We start from the raw sequence: 17,729 nt of genomic DNA on the forward strand, positions 1-17,729 counted from the left end.
ACTTTGGTCATACCTTCCATGAGTGTTTATCTTTTTTTCCCCTAGTTGAATTGGGTTTGTATAAGATAAATCGAGTTTAATGAGTTCCAGGTCTTTGAACTTCCTGATCACTGGTTCAGCTCTGTTATCCCTTTCTCTCTATCTGATGGTGTAAGAGTACATCATCAGCCAAGGAAGACAGTAAAGCCTCATCCCCACTCCCTGTCTGTTCACTCTTCAGGAGGCAGCAGGTAACAAAATGCTGCATCTAAAAAGGTGAGGGAATCATAGGGGAAGACTTTTACAGGAAGAGCTATGTTAGGTCTAAGCTGTAAATGGGAGTCTAAGATCTCTTTTTCTTCACCCTTAACCCAGAAAGCAGGAAAGGACAAGAAACAGTCATTTTCTAGTTCTGCAGTTATTGGTGAGGATCATGGGCTCTTATTTCACATGTGCCAGCTCATGGGAGACAGAATGGTGTTCAGACTGCATCTCATGAAAAGAAGCCTCAATGTTATTGAAGAGCAATGAGTAAAATGACCACTTAAACTGTGCTAATATAAAAAAAGCCTTGTCCTTAATAGGATGATGTTGCTCTCCAAGGTGCACATCTCCTCTTCAAAATCTTTTATTCTAGAGTTGGTGCATCTTACTATTAACCATGTACATGGGGAATTGCACCATTTGTTTTCAGGTTTTACATTTACAAAGAACGCTGATCTCTGATTGTAGAATCTCTCTCACAGTTACATGCAAAATATCTGAGGTATTACATAACCTCAGGTGTGGTCAAAGGGGAAAAAACATAGCTGTGGAATATTCCCTTTCTTCCTCATAAGAATGCCTCTACTGTTGCATGGTTTTAGCCATAGCAAAAGGTCTTCTGCTGCCACAGTAAGCACAGTCCTGTGATGTAAAAGAAAAGAGGGGGTGGGGAGAAGGTTTGCACAGCATTTTGTTCAGGGGAAAGCATGTGGCTCCCAATATACTCTGGAGACACAGTCAATCAATTTGTTCTATGCAAAGTCCAATCACAAGCTCATTAATCAGAAGCAAATGAGCTCCCCATACCCAAGAGGTGAGGCAAGTGATATGATTCCTGGAAGTAGCACTGCCTGGGATGCAAAATCAGAAATAAGAAATTCAAGCAGCTCCTCATCACTGATGCCTGCATTAAAGCAAGCTGTGAAAGAGAGGGAGATGGTAAGGAATAGAGATAGGTGATGGGATAGGGAGAGGGAGGAGAAAGAGAGGAGAACATGCATCCTAACATGACTTTTGGCTCCTGCCCCAGCACCTGCATTAACAGCAAAGACTTGCAATTGACAGATGCATAGAAATAGAGGACAGGCAATATCCCAGTCCTATAGAGCACCACCTTTACTTCGATGTTGCTTGAATTGTATTGTTTGTATTTCTGAATCTGCAGGATGTCCTAAAGGGCATCAGGGTGCCACTGAGTGCAGTTGAATGCACCAATAAAGTCTTCCACAAGTCACTCATCCAGAGATTGCCAAACACAAAAGAAGTGTCCTTTCAGTTTCTAGTAGTTCTCCACTACATATCATGGATCCCAAAGCCCTGGCAGCAGCTGCAGAGGACATAGATGGATGTGTGACTGCATGATCACTGCAGAAGGGCTTGGCTCTATTTACTACAACCAGCCAGGGCAGCAGGGCACATTCCTCCTCTCCTTTAATTTGATGTTGCTTTCTCACTCTGGAAAAAAAGAGGTAAAAGACAAGTGGTTTTCCACCAAAAGAGGCACAGCACAGGAAGAGTTAAAATAAGAAAGCCTGAATGTTTAATCTGCCAGAAACATATGAGAGGAGCAATCAAATCTGGGATAAGTAGCTCTGAATGAGGTATGCCTGATTGCTTTAGACCATGCTGTTTGTCAGTCTTTTAAAATTCAAGTCATTACCAGATGCTGATCTGCTCTAATATTGTGATATTTTATCTGATTACACTTATGTGATTGTGCTATATCTGCTATTTGCCTTCCCATTTTTCCATGTATATTAAATGCAGGTGGTTTTATTATTCAAAGAGATAGAAAGTGTTGACTGCTCTGAATATAAATGGGGATATTATATCATTACCTTGCTCTGAAAGCAGATTCATTCAGTGTGTAAATCATATGCAAGGTACCTAGTGGAGACACAATAAACCATAATGTCTTGAGAGAGAGAGCAATGAGAAAGAGATAAGGAGATAAAAATTTAAGGCATTGTTAAAAAAGGATAATCTTCGTAATCCTATTTAGTTCTTTCAAACCACCATTTGATAATATAACCTTTATATTAAAAACTTTTTTTAAGTTCATTGAGTATCTCTTGGTGAAGTTATTGTTACATGGAACCTTATCAATATTGAGACTGAATAAAAAACAAGATCACCAACCAACCAGGCATTTTAGCCGATTTCAAAAAATGCAGAAGAGGCCCACACATTTCTGCAAAGGCTTTGTGGACCCTTTTTCTAAAAAAAAAGTCTTACTGTGGGTAAAGGGATTTGGGATACCTTAGAAAAATATTTAGGAATCACTTACAGAATATCTGAAAAGCAGATCAGGATAACAGGGCAATCTGGGAATCCCTTTTTCTTGCAAGCAAGAAAATTCCCTTCAAAATTTCACAGTGATAAATTGAAAGCATGATAAATCCCACTGTGAGGATGTTTAGAAAAGTTACTGGATCATAGAAAGGCTAAGACTAGAGACACCTCTGAAGAAGAGCTAGCCTAGCTCCCTTGATGAGCTAGAGTAGGTTGATGAAGATAGTGTGAAGTTGCATATTGGATATCCTTCAGAGATGGAGATTCCACAACCACTCTGAGAAACCTGTCCAATTTCTCAAAATCCCACACAGGAAAAAAGGGTTTTCTTATGTTTAAATGAGTACTCCTGGTTTTCAGTTTGTGCCCATTACATTACATTATGTCCTGTCACGAGGCACATCTTCTTTACCTCCCCATGAGGTACTCATATATCTTGATAAGGTCAGCCCCAGCCTCCTCTTCTTCAGGCTGAACAGCCTCAGCTCTCTCAGTTCTAAGAAGAGGTGCTCCAGTCCTCTGATAATCTTTGTGGTGCTTCTCTGGACTTGTTCCAGTGTGTCCATGCTACTCTGGCAGGGGGAGCCCAGGACCAGGCATTCCAGGTGTGATCACCTCCAGATGTTGCTCCTCTCCTTTGGCTGTTGTCACATAACCTCTGGTAGTCTTGCTCAACCTCCAACAGCTGTGACAGACAGATCAAAGTAAATGCACAACAAACAAGTGAAAAAGTAAAATAGCTAATGCCTCCCCATCCCTGCCCCCATCAGTTCTGCTTGCATCTGCTTCTGCATCGTTCTGCTTCAGGATGACACCAGGGCTGCCAAGTCCCCTAAAAAGGTTACAGCACAGAGCCCCACCTCCTCTGTGTTACAGGAATGATTTCAGAGATTACAGGAATGATTTCTAGGAGTCCAGAGAGACATAGAGTTGGCCAAATGAGCAGTGTCTTTAAGTAAAGCAGAATAACCTTATGTAGATGCTGATGGGGGAAAATGTATAGAAGGCAGACAAGGGGAGGCTATACAATTAACACATATCAGACATCAACTTTTCTGAAAAATAAGAATGCAAAAAAACCAAAAATATAAGGAGAAGGGGAAGCCAGTGAAAAGCCATGGTTGAACAGTTCAGAGACATAGAAGCTTAAGAAGAAAAGCTAGCAAAGAAAGAAAAACAAACAGGAGAGGGCCATAACTATCACAGGTTGGTTTAAGCTTGCAGGGTAAAGCATAACTGCAACAAAAGAAAAGTAAACTCTAGTGTAAGGTGACAGAATTTAAAGTAGAGGTGGCTTGAAGTCCAAACTGAGGAAACAGAAATGCTCTCCACTCTGTAAAGTGCACTTTCAGAAGCAGAAACCACAAAAACTTTGAAAAAAAAAAAATAGACATAGTCCTCCAAATAATGGCAAGAGTCAGATGGGCAAACCACTGGCTAAATACCTCTCTCACGAATCTTTACTGATTTTATCTGCCTGGAAAATTTTAAGTAACAGCCTATTGACATTGTCAATACATACAAATCTGGGCACTAAAGGAACTAACTGCCAAGCTTGAAGAAAAATGTGTGATTTTATCACAAATATCACAGAATCTTATGTTGATTAAGCCTCTGCTACTGCAGCCATGTGGCACAGGGAAATCCTTGTTTTGAGTTTGTATTTCCAAAGTAAGTTTTTAGTCCCATCTGTGAGAAGGATATTAAAGACATCAGCCTAACATTAAAAGTGCATAAAACAAATAAAAAGTACTTCATGTTTAAGCAACTATGTTTTTTAACATTTTCCAGAATATAATTTTCAAGAATTTTGAAACCTTGATCTATCATGCTTGAGCTCAGTTTCACTTCTTTCTCAAGTCTCCTGCATAGAAAAGCTAACAAGTGCCATACTGCTTTTCCCTGATAAGCTGTCTTTCTAATCACCATCTCATACATACAAAGCTGACCAACAGTGGGAAAAAATGGAGGACAAAAATATGAAGACAGTTCAAAAACTTCAAGAACTAATGGTTGAAGTGCAGTGTCAGTTCAAAGTATAGAGATTTCTGCAGGCAAGACACTTGCTGAACTGAACTAGGGCATTTTTAGAACTTTTTATCTCCTTCTGTTAGCAGTTCTTCAGAGGAGGAGCACTGGTTTTACTCAGCCTTCAGAATGAAACTGCTTGAGCTAGCACAGAGGCTCATTCCCATATCTGCTTGGCTGCAGCACCAGACCAAGGATTTAAAGATAAAATATGACCAAATGGAACCATTTTTTCTATTATTTGACTTCTAAGATTGGAAAATAAAGGGAACATGGGACTAGATGGACTGTATTTGCATGTTGATAAAGCATTTTCGTGTTTTCAGGTTTCAGCATTTTTAAGGAAACTTACCTCAAAACTCACTCAATTTTGTTTGGATAAAAAACAGTATTTTACAGAATCTGAATGGAAGAGTTAGAAGTGTTAGAAGACAGTGCTGTAAATTTTCAAAGGTACCCAGATATTCATGGAAAAGGAACTCCGTCAGTCTCGGCTCTATTTAAAGACTTTCTTGTATTCCATTTTAGAGTGAATAAATATTACATTTGTGAAAGCTGCAAATTATACTAAATGTAGAGGGTCTGTAAACATCAATTAAGTCAGAATGAGGTCAAATCTCTTTTTAGGAGATTAGAAAGGCAGATTGATAAAATTTACTACAACGCTCCGTGTATGTTATTCTGCCAGGTGGTGCACTCAAGGTTAGAGGCTTTCCCAAAGTGCAAATGTGCCACCACAAAGACCTACGAAACCATAACAGGTAATCCTGGATGGATTTACATCAGACTTATTGGTCAAAAGGAGACATTTGAAACCTGTGGGTTTCAGATCCCTCTCTCAACTATTTTTCCTCTTGGTATAAAAGAAGATGGGAAGAGCAAGCTGGGCATTTCTCAAACAACTGTGACAGGCACAGAAGAGTTTGTCAATTCTTATTCACATTCATATGCAATAATTTGCCTTCCCCTAGAGAAAAGTCAACTCATTTGAGAAAATTATATCAGAAGAAAAACAGCTTGAACAGTTTCTTGTCTTTCTCTTGCATTTTTTATATGCTAATTCCTGTAATATCTCTGCTAAAAACACAACTTTGTTTTGATTGTTAAAGAGCAAGAAGCATCACTACAAACAGAGCCTGCAAAGTTGTGCAGTTCATTCTTCCGCCTTACAGAAAAGCCCTTCAGGCACAGTGTTGCAAAGCCTGAACGAGCTCTTCATCAAATCTACCAACAGCACACGTTTTCCAGCTACACACTGTGAATTCTCTAAGTACTGTGTTCCACTGCTGTGGCCAGGAGTGACTCTAGGCTGTATAGTATCCATTTTTATTTGATGAGAAAGCTCAGTCAGCTTCTTCAAGAGACCTGTTCAGACTGCTGTGGGAATTTTACAAAGACTTAATCTGGTTAATACATGTCCAGGAGTGTCATTTTCCAAAGGCCTCAATGACCTCTGAGTAGTGACAAAAGCGACTTTTTGGCTTTTATCACTCAGGTCAACCTAGCAAGAAATTACTTCTGGAACTATAATTCAACAACTTGATATGTTACAGAAATGGTGCATGCAGGAAATGGACTAACAATTCCTCTGCTAAAAACTGTCACTGGGATAAACAGATGAATGTACAGTTCCATGATGCAATGTGTATTAGAATTAGAGAATCATGGAATATGCTGAGTTGAACGGGACCCATCAGGATCATCAAGTCCTGCTCCTGGCCCTGCACAGGACATCCCCAAGAGTCACACTATGTCCCTGAGAACATTGTATAAATGCTTCTCAAGCTCTGTCAGCATTGGTGCTGTGACCACTTCCCTGAGGACTCCGTTCCAGTGCCCAACCTCCCCTCTGAGTGAAGAACCTTCTCCTAATATCCAGCCTAAATCTCCCATGACCCAAGTTCAGGCCATCCCCTCAGGTCCTGTCACTGTCATCACAGAGAAAAGATCAGTGCTGCCCCTCCTCTTCGCCTCATGAGGAAGCTGTAACTGCAAGTGAGGTCCCCCCTCAGTGTCCTCCAGGCTGAACAGACCAAGTGACCTCAGCCACCCCTCATATGGCTTCACCTCAAGGCCCTTCACTATCCTCATGCCCTCCTTTGGATACTCTCTAACAGCTCAAGGTCTTTTTTGTGTTGTGGCACCCAGACCTGTCCCCAGTACTTGAGGTGCTCAGCTCAGAGCAGAGCAGGACAATCCCCTCCCTTGCCTGGCTGTGATGCTGTGCCTGATGCACCCCAGGACACCGTGGCCCTCCTGCTGCCAGGGCACTGCTGGCTCAGGGTCAGCCTGAAATCAACCAGGTCCCTTTCCATGGAGATGCTCTTCAGCTTCTCATTCCCCAGTCTATACAGACAACCAGAGCTGCCCCATCCCAGATGTGGAATCTGGTACCTGGCCTTGTTAAATTTCAGAGCTTTGCAGATTTTAAGATACCATGCCACAGACTGTTGTTCCAAGGGAAATGTCAGTTTAAGGAGTACAAGATGCTGGGGCATTATTCCCTGTGCTGTCCCACAGTTACAGTGACACAACTTTCAGTAAAGAATTTCCTTGTAATATCTAATTCAAACCTACTCTCAGTTTGAAGCCATTGCCTCTTGTCCTATTTCTACAGTTCCATGTGAAGATTCCCTCTCTGGCTTCCTTGTAGGCTACCCTGGGATACTGGAATGATGCTATGAGATCTCCAGGCAACCTTCTCTTCTCCAGGCTGAACAGTGTCAACTTCCTCAATCTTTCTTCACAGAAGAGGTGTTCTTCTCATGTTTTAATGTTCCATTAGCTCTTAAAAAATGATGAATGCATTGGTGTAACACAGAATTATTTTATTAAGAAATACGTCCTGCTTTGCTCACATCTGACCATCAAAATACATAAGCCAACCATTATTTCTGCCATTACTTAAAATGTTTCCATTTACAGATGGAGAAATTAAAATGTACACCAAATCTCTTGCAATGTCTTGTCTATTATTCCCTCTACAGCTATAGAGAAACTCATATTAAACAACTACTAAAATAAACAAATTTTTGTGGAATCTATGATTCCTCCTGACCCTCTCAGCAAAATGCAGGGATTCAGAAGAGAATCCTGCCTAAAGAATGTTTAGTTCAAGCATATTCATCAAATGAGTCCACTCAGCTTTCACATACTATGGCAGTGGGTTTTCATAGAATGAAAACATTGGCAGCCACTAAATTCATCAATCCTGGCCATGAGCTGTTTCTGATTTTTCTTTCAAGAACTTTTGTGCAGTAAACTCATCAATCCAGAATCCCATATTGTTTTCTAGTCATTCCTTTCCCAAGAACAATCTTTGTTACCTCCATCTGCTGGTAAAAAGAGAGGCTTATTGTTTATGTATGTATGAACATAGATGCTGAGCATATTTGAACACATGGGAACCAGTAGTAGTGTGCTTTTATTCCACTTTAGCCACATGGAAACAGGCTTTTGTAGCTGTTAAAACCTTCACAAGCCAACACTTCTGCTGCATTTCTGAGCCACAAAAAAATTTGCAGACCTGAAATAACATGCCTAAAATTTGACAAAAGAAATCACCCCTCAGTTGAATTTTGCAGCATGACTAGCATACAAATTCAGGCAGTCTAAAAAAGTATGTAGAAATCTGTTCCTGATTCTTTGCAGATGGCCCCTGAAATATATATCTAAATATGACAGCAGTGTATTCATTAGCAGTGTCATCAAAATAAATATTTTCAGTGACAAAAATACATGAAACGTAAAGGAAATATTGAGTCAGAGCATCATACTGTATAAACAAGCACAACACTGTTCAGAAAATTCTTCTCTTTTTATATAATAATCTATAAATGCAAGTAATTCAAACAGTATGGAGAATGATAGGCCAGTCATTTGGAAATAATTGGTCTTATGTGGAAGAAGAGGACTTATGCTACAGTAGGGGACATACGACAAAGACTCTAATGAGGAGTATGCCCTTCTAAAAAAAAAATAAAATGGGTGCCAAACTATTGTAAACACTCTGCCTCAGTTTTTAATTCTTGACTAGTAGAAATATAGACCCTTAAATATTTTTTAATGCTATTCACTACTTAGAGACCTCATGATAAGCTTTCTTTCTGCTTGAAACTTTGCACCATCTGGGTACCAAAACATGCTTTAAACACTGTAAAGTAAAATATGTACAGCAGAAAAACTTTCTATACCCAATTTTGAGAAAAATTCTACTATACTCTACTACTCCTAATAATTTATGAAAGCATATTTTTCTAAAGGTAAATGCATATTGGAATTTTTCAGTTCTGTATTAAGGACAATATTATATTAAAAACACCGAGAAATCTTATTACCACCTTCTTTGGAATTTATAACTTAGGTCACAAATCCGACCAATTCTCTGTAAAAAAACAATAGATCCTCTTTTTCTCTCTTTCACCTATATAAAACATCTGCTCAATACCTTTTTCCCCATAGACCACATAGTATGTTAACCTCTAGTTGCTGCCAATAAAAGCATTGTTGGCTATGAACAACAAAAATCCTTTCTCATTAGCTGAGTGAAAGATAGGGCTCATTAAAACTAGACTCTTCTTCTCAAACAGAGAAGGAAGAGAAAAAAAGATATGAAAGGGACAAGGTCAGGAAGAATGTCTGGCAGGTAGGGATGATATTTTTAATTGTTTCCTCCATAAAAGTCTCAGGTTTACTTCAAGAACTGCCTGTATTTTAATGACATTAAGAAAAATTTCTATTTATCTGGGAAGGCATATAGGGTGGTCCAAGAGATCAAAACATTGCTAGCAAAAACCTTCACAGAGAGACTGAGCCATAACCTAAAACCAGAGAGACAGGAGCAAGGAGGTATGAGAAACAGGTGCAGGGAACGTAAAAAGATAATAACTAGTTTGAACACAACTGCAGAGGTGCATGAGTTCTTTTACTGTGAAAACTCCACTTGTATTTACTGTAACTGCACAACACCTCTAGTCTCAGAGGCAAGTCTGCAAGACCCAAATTAATATGCCAAAACAAGAAGTTTTACAGGTTATCAGTTTTTCCCATAAGAGTGTCAGTTTTCTCTCATAGGTATGAAAGAGGTAGTTCTGCCACCACCAAACAGTAGACTGAGAGCAAACCAAGACATCATGAAGACACAGTGAAAAGGATGCCTGATGCCCATTTTATTGAGAAAATAAAGAACAAGGTGGGAACCTCAAGCTCACAGAACAGCAGCTAAAAAAGGATATCCACTCCAATAGTCAGCATGACATTTGGGTAGCTTTGTGGAGTGGAATTCAAATTTCTATGCCTTAGCTGACCAGCTCAGTAAAAAATATCTTAGGATGCCCTGCTCCACAGTGCAGTTCATTCAAATTCTCATTTGTTCTGAATGCAGAGCTCTAAATCAAGAAGAATGAGGGTTTTTCATCATGGGCTTACAAAAATAAAACCAAGGAGCTGACAAAAAATGCTGTGGATCCCAGATCCAGTACAGTTGCAATTCATAAGGTGGGACACTACTGCAGGAGAACATGCCTGAGTGGAGAAAACTAACAAATTATCAAGGAGTGGAGAACGGACATGTACTTTCTAGCTGGCAGGTGTGCTAGAGCTAATAAATAATCTCTCTAGTTATCATGTCCATCACAGAGATCAGGATATGCAAAAGAAAGGATCCACCATGCCTCCCATGCACTTGAGGCAGTAGCACTGTTCAGCTGTGTTCCAGTCAGGCAGAGCCCCAGCAGCATTGACAGTGGGGCCTGGCACAGACCTGAGGATAAGGTCCTGTGTCCTGCTGGGCACAAAGCCAAACAAGGACAGAGAACCTGGAGATAAGGGAAATATTTTTCTCCATAGGAGAAGCCACAGCTGGCTGTATGGCCTGGGAGGTGGTGCTCTCTCCCTCCTTGGAGGGTTTCCAGCCCCCATGGGACAGTGCTCTGAAACCTGGTATGATTCTGTGGCTGAGCCAGGTGGAGGGGGGTAGAGCACAGACCTCCTGAGGTCACTGCTGGCCTTAAGGATTGTACACTGATTCAGTGTTCTCAATTACTCCTCAAAACAGAGGATATCAGAATGTTAGAGAGGATTCCTGGAAGACCTGATTAAGGATGAATTAAGTAACTGGAAAAGGTGCAGTGCAGAAGAAGGTTTTAGGGATCTCAATCTTTTTACCTTATTAGAAGCAGGTTAGTGGATGCATTGATCACCTGTTCTTAAACACGACTTAGGAAGCACAAACCTGGTAACTGAGGGCTCTTCAGTCTGCCAGAAGTTACAACTTCTCAGTGACTGAGACAGAATAAAAGCTACAGAAAGAAAAAAGTATGGACATTTATAAAAATTAATATAATTAAGTCAGGATTTGTGACAATCCTCTGGTCTCAACAGAATGTAGGTAAGCTCAGTTACAATATTTGATCCTTTTATTCTGAGAACCTAAATAACTCTTTGTTTTTTTTTAAATAGTAAACGTGGGTCAGAGGTTTTATTCTAACCAAAAAAATTAGAAAATATATATATTAACCATTGGGTAATGAAGAGACAAAAATAAAGTCTAGGAAGAGAGCTTATGGAGGGAAAGAAACCTAAGTCAAAAGGAAACCAAGGTATGGAATTGTACAGGCGACAACTATAAACTGGCATAATACAGAAGACTGAAAAAAGAGATACTTGCACTAATTCAGTTCATTCTGTCTTTGTCATGACAGGTCTGTAGAGTTATCAAAAATTCACATGCCCAGCAAATCAGGCATTATGTCTATAACTTTGCAGCATACACGGAGAAGGAAGATTATGTGGAGCAGGAACGAACAGTCTTTGTGTTGAGAAGGTGGTGTCCCACTAGTACTACTATTGGGCAGTACCGTTAGGAGCTGTCAAGGCATAATAACAGCATGGCCAATGCTGATGCACAGGCAGAGCAGTCCTTTATTGTGTTCTGGACCCAAACCAATGTTGAACAGGGAAGAAATGTGCCTTACAGTTCCATAACAAGTGGATGGAAAGGCAAATCAGAAGGTTAGATAAATGTCAGACAATAATAACAGCCTGTACATGGTTAATATTTATTTTTAAGTACAAACACAACAGAAAAGAGCAATGATTAGCTGAAAATGCAGCAAGAATACTGTTAGGCATAAAACACAGGTGTTCGAGAGAAATGTCATAAGTAATGAGTAATTTCAATATTGTTTGCAAGTCTGGTGCTGAGCTAAAAGCAGAAGCTACAGTCAGAACTTGCCCTAATACCAGAGTGACATTAAGAACATATTATACAGAGTTTTCAATGTGGTCGGATTCACTCTTCTTTAAAGGACACAGAAAATAACTAGAAAACCTTTCTCTTTGTATTACAACCAATGTTGGCTGGTGCTTTAGTTAGGGGTGTTTGTGTGGTGAGTGAAGAGCTTTGGCAAAGGAAAAGGTAAAACTGCTTAAAAAAAAATTAGAGTTGGCAAAGAAGTTTGAGGATGCCTTCCAGGATTTGAAACTGCCTTTTGTAACACTTACAAAGCCAAGTGGCAAGATTAATTTTATCTAAAAACTGTACTACATTTGAAGTCCCTCTTTTCCACTAACATTTTTCTGTTTCCTAAGTGCTGCATGGCAGGCAGTATGGTGCCAGTACATGTCTCGCCATGTAAAGGGTCAGGGTAAGGTTTCTAGGAAAAAGCCAGGCAACAAGGAACCTGCCATATGAACAAGCTCTGCCCTCTCCTCTATAAGCATATGCTCACAACCACCCCAATTATCTTTGATGAAATGGGTTTGGGATCAGCTGGGTTCTTCAACATCAAAAACCTGAAAGGAATCAAATTTTTAAAATTACAGAGTATAAGCATAATTTGTCACTGAATGAAAAATGCAATCTGAATTATAAGAGCAAGTTATAATTCCTTTCTGGCATCATCCCTCCAAGGCTACTCTATCACACTGCTGTTGGACTATGTGATGGAAAAGTCAGAAAACTTAGTTTGGAAAAGACCTCTGAGATCATGTCATCCAACTTTTGACTGATCATCACCTTGTCACCCAGACACCATTGCCCAATCGTTTCGTGATCATCTTCACAGATGATGACTCCACCACCTCCCTGGGCAGCCCATTCCAATTTTTAACAAACCTTTCTGTAAAGAAACTTATCCTGGTGTCCAGAATTCCTTCTGATGTCCTGATGTCCACATTCAATACCAAGAATCCTTCTTCTGCAAAAGTTCAAGAACCTTGCCTATCATCAGCAATGCTTCTTCCAGCAAAGTGCACTGAATCACCACAATATGCTTTCTTGATAACTGATCTGCAGATTTTATTTGTAAGTCAATGAAGAGCCCAAGTTCTGTTTAATTGCTGCATTTTTATTTATATTAATTCAATGCATTTTAAAGGCTGCTGTGGTAGGAATTAAAAGATTGTTAGAGTACTGAACATTTCTCCTTTAGGCTGACAAAAACAATCTGTCACTTAACCTGACAGCAATGAAAGACAGTGAATGAATCACTGCTTGAGGAAACCTATTTTTTTAGTCACTGTGTCATTGTTATTTATTACTTATCAGCACATGCTGTTAGTTCAATTAAATACAAAAACCTAAAGTTCTCTTCCAGTCTTCTTCCCTTCTCAATTTTTAAAAGCACACAACAAACCAGAAAAGTATTACTAGAATCTGCAGTGCTAAGGATGGACCCTTTAGGTTGATTGTGCTTCTCTTGTTTTAATTAAACTTTGTTTATTAAACTTCTGCAGCTAAATGGGGATTATTAATCTTATTCAGTAATTAAAAATATTGGTAGAGAGAGGACAAAAAAAAGAAATTAATATTAAGATAAAGTGTTGATTGCAACATTTTACCAATAAAAATACAGGGAGCTGCAAAGAGCAAATATTTTCTCCCACCTGCTTACAAAGGAGTAAGAAATAAAAGTTCCTAATTTTTGTGTATGTGCATGTATGTCATTTAGAATGTTAGTAGTAAATGTATCTGCCATTTCACAACATAATCACAGATGTATAAAACCAACTATAATCAGTTCAGTACCATCTTTCCTCCTGCTTTTTGTTTCCTGTGTTCTTTATTTGAGACATGATGAGAACAGAATTTTTGTTCCTCGTGAGAGGATTCTCTGTTCTTTGCTTAATGTTACAATTAACATGAAAAGACTTTCTCATTAATAATTCAAATATAAAAGGTAAAATAAGTAAGTGTGAAACCTTCTGGTCTGAAGACCAAAACTGGCACCAAACTGACATTTGTAGATCTGCTTAGGAAGTACCATTGCTGAAGTAACAATAAATTAGAATTACTGTACCCAAAACCATTTTAGAAGATTAAAGGGATAGTCTGAATCGCAATTCCAACTAGGGTTACACATCAGCTGTGTCAAACAATGCCTATTAATTCCTGACTCTGATTCCAGCTTGCAATGATAAGCATGTATTATATCCCAACAATTTCAGGGGCTGCCATTCATCACTGGCCCTCACTTCAGGTAAATTCATTCATTTTGGACAGTTGATATTTAGTGAAAAATACTGGCAACACTACCTTTCTTCTGCAGCAAGCAGAGGTATAATTAGGGGTCCAGGGGTTCCTTGTTCTCACCTTTTTTTCTTCTGTTTGGCTTCCCAATATAAATTTTAGCGTTAAGTGGCAGTGAAGGAATATATTTTTTGCAAAAAAATGGTCCACTGAAAAGTGTTTCAGGCATTTACATTTTTGACATGCAATTCTTTTAATGAGACAATAAAAATCTTAGTTAACTTCATTCTCAGTTGTTAGGCAGACAATGTTTTTATTACAACATCCCAAATCAGAAAAAGTAGAAGGAACAGGATTCACCAGGCTGTACCCTACCCAGCAAAACAGGCAGAGATGCCTGCAGAGCCTCACTACTTATGCTAAGGACACAAGATGCATCAACCAGAAATTCAGTAAAACCATCATCTACCAATCCCAGTAGATAGTTTGTGTCACCAAAGGAGAGTAATTTACTTATGACAAATATCACTATGACAAGATATGTATGGAGGCATTCTTCATGAACAATGAAAACACAGAAATTCTCTCCATGTTCTCTACTGCAAAGCAGATATTACATCTATTTTTTTGAAAAGAATATGCAGATTAGTTTAGCAAGTAAGGAAACTCCACTATTATGTGATCTAATGCTAATATTTGGTAGGAAGAGACATATTTGAATGGTCTAATCCTGATACCTGACTCTCACTGATAGGGGCTCTCAAATAATGTGAAAAAGTAAGGCTCAGTAATTTAAAGGAAATTCATATTGCCTAAATAAGGTCCTGCTATAGTAAATGCTGCCTATTTTAACTTCCTTGCAACAGCAACAGCTTTTCAATATTTCAATACAAATATATATTCCATAAGAAACCCGTTTCTTTAAAATACCCTTTTCTCACCCATTTTTAAGAAGGTAATATATTAATAGAATTTTTTAGATCAGTTAAATGTTTAAAAGGTTTAGTAGAAACTGAGGATAGAAAAGATATTACCCACCTTTACAGTGACAGGAGGTGACTTCAGTTTATTTTCCAATACTGCATCCACTTGAGCTCCAGTATACCTCTATGTCAATGTCCTGAGGCCTGGAAAGCAAGTTGGAGAAGATACCAAAAAATGCATCTCAATTTTATTTGGGATATAGAGCAAATTGCTTCATAAAATGACAGTTTAAGGAGTGCCATATCTGTAGCAAAGCAATCTTACATCCTATAGTGACGACATGTGAACTGGTGCAGTCAAAGAAACAGGGGACTAATGCAGAAGCACTGGGATATGCAGTGAAACTGGGACATGCTCTGTATAGAAAATGCCCCTTTACGAAGAAAAAATGCTACAGGTTGCTAAATATTGATGAAGAGCAACCTACCTGTCCCCAGTTCCAGCAAACTGGGTTAGTGCATCCTAGGTGTAAGGAGTCATGCCATGACTGAAGTAACCAGGTCTCAGCCTTTCCACTCATCTCATGACAACAAGAGCATCACTTCATCCTTCAACCTTTCAATTTTTTATCAAAGCACACAGATAAAAAAGTTTCTTTGCTCCTATACTATATTTGTCTAAATTGCAAGTCATCCCCCTTTACTATTCGGCTCCCATTCACTTTATTATGTAGGGAAAAGTACTGCTTACAAGTTGTTTGGGCTCTGCTTAGTACATTACTGCTCAAAACAGACATTGTTAAAGCAACACAGCCCCCTAGTGTGGATGTAATACAAAAGTTTAATTCACATACAATTAGGAGGCACTAACTTTCACCAGACTACAGGTAGTAACAATTACAGACTTCAACTAAAAGCCTCTAACCAAGCAACAACACCAACAAAAAACCCAAAACCTACACACAGAAAAACTGCACCAGCCAATAATCAAGAATTTAGATTTAAAAAAAATTTACTAGATTAGATAGTTTATATTTGGAACGGCTCATCTAGCATTTTTGAGTGAAGATCTACATGCTTTCAGAAAGATGGAATGAAGTCATGGCCCTTAATTCTGATGCCTCATATCTTAAGAACTGGAAGAACGTGGGGTATCAGTTATGTAATATAGTCCAGCATCATTCAGCAGCTGGACTTTCATTAATCATTCTGTTGTGCCAACACAGCAAATTCAATCAGAATGGTGCCCCAGGTTAGAAGCAGATAGGCAGGATTCCCTATGAAATGAGTGAATGAGTTTCCTGATGTGGTTCTGTACATATCCACATAAACACTAGCTGCACAACAGCAGGGAGGGGACCAGAGACAGCCTGGGAATAAGCAAACCAAAATGAATACATAGTTCCTCACCAGCACTCATACTCAGCTTAAATGTCTTTCCCAGTATTCTGTTTCTGCCTGCCTTGAAGGCTAGGTTCAACATGCTTAGATTAAAACTCTTTCCTAGCTGTGGCTCATGTCCTGTGCTCTTCTGGAGACCTTGGAAGACTTCTCCTTCATCTGTTCCACTCCCAGTAGATACACCTTCAATACAGCTGTGCAGAGCTGCACACAGTATTCCAGTGAAGTAAAGCTGAGAATTCTTAAGTAAAGTAAGATTGACTGGAATCTGGAAACACAAGATGGAATGCAAGGCTTTAGATTAGACAAGTCATGGCTTTGTGGAACCATTAGATACAAAAGACAAAAAATCAATTTTGAGATTGACAATAATCAGTGAACCCACAGACAAAAAATAACATTTACACACTGTTTAAAAAAATGATGATGACATGAATGAACAAACGAACATGTCCCATTTTCTGGTTATTTTTGGTTTGGGGTTTCATGTTTAATAAATGTGCTGTATAATGCAATAGCGTGTAATATTTAGATTTAAACTTTTGGGATCTTCCTTCCCTGACTACACAGTCAGCCTGATTAAGTGGTATGTGGCTAACCCTTCCTACAAGCAGGAGATCTTTTCTTTTACACCTTTTATGTATTATTTGGCAATATTTTGGCAATATTAATGCCAAAAAGGCCCATGAAAAATGAGATTTCACACCCTTCCCCACAAAACTAAGTATTTAGACATCTATATTTTGCCACAAATAAGGTGAACAATTTTTTTTCTTCTTTACATATATTGCACATTGACTTAGCAATAAACATGAAGGTTTACATTACTGGGATTAAATTGCAGGGCTTTATAACCAGGTTTTAATTTGGTGCCTATGCCCTAAAGTAATGCTGTTCTTATGTTTCTGGATCAATTAACCACCTCATCTCCCTTCCTGACTAAAGGGCTTATTTCACAATTAATCTTCAATTATCTTCTGTGAAAAGGGCATATTTACCAGCGTCAGTGATCTTGTAAAGCTAAATCAGTGTTTATAATTTTAAGATAGGCAGAAAAAATGCCATATAATAATTTACTCTGCACTCATGTGCATAGAGCTGCTTTCTTCAGTTTCCTTTCAGTTGCTTCTTTCTTGATTTAGAGAATGCTTTAGCCACAGAAGGAAAAAAGAGTAACTTTAGTTACAGTAACTGCTTTTGTAAACTAATTTTTTTTAAAAAGTAGTAGTAACCAAGCAACCATATAGAAACCTTAAAGCTGACATTGTACTGTATCAGCTGGTGAAAAGACATTTTGTCCCACTACAAGGTACCCTGAGATGGCTGCTGTTTTTGAAACTGTGCTCCATTAAACACAGACAAGGCCGCAGTGA

The 17,729-nt window shown here is 38.8% G+C and overlaps 2 long non-coding RNA genes across 3 annotated transcripts; both read right to left on the reverse strand.

Moving 5' to 3' along the window:
• Window positions 1–1,657: 1,657 nt before the first annotated feature.
• LOC147648296 (uncharacterized) lies at window positions 1,658–2,130 on the reverse strand. The gene is made up of 2 exons (XR_015281001.1): window positions 2,082–2,130; window positions 1,658–1,698 (listed from the first exon to the last, which is right to left on the reverse strand). It is a non-coding gene; the product is annotated as an uncharacterized LOC147648296 (long non-coding RNA).
• A 400-nt stretch (window positions 2,131–2,530) lies between these two features.
• LOC111941190 (uncharacterized) lies at window positions 2,531–16,624 on the reverse strand. 2 transcript variants are annotated; one of them, XR_002869893.2, is made up of 3 exons: window positions 16,366–16,624; window positions 15,071–15,159; window positions 2,531–3,220 (listed from the first exon to the last, which is right to left on the reverse strand). It is a non-coding gene; the product is annotated as an uncharacterized LOC111941190 (long non-coding RNA). The 2 variants fall into 2 exon arrangements; XR_015280997.1 differs by lacking the exon at window positions 2,531–3,220 and having other exon boundaries at window positions 11,004–15,159.
• Window positions 16,625–17,729: the final 1,105 nt, after the last annotated feature.

Source organism: Cyanistes caeruleus, chromosome Z (assembly GCF_971803275.1).
Source record: "Cyanistes caeruleus chromosome Z, bCyaCae1.hap1.1, whole genome shotgun sequence".
NCBI lineage: Eukaryota > Metazoa > Chordata > Aves > Passeriformes > Paridae > Cyanistes > Cyanistes caeruleus.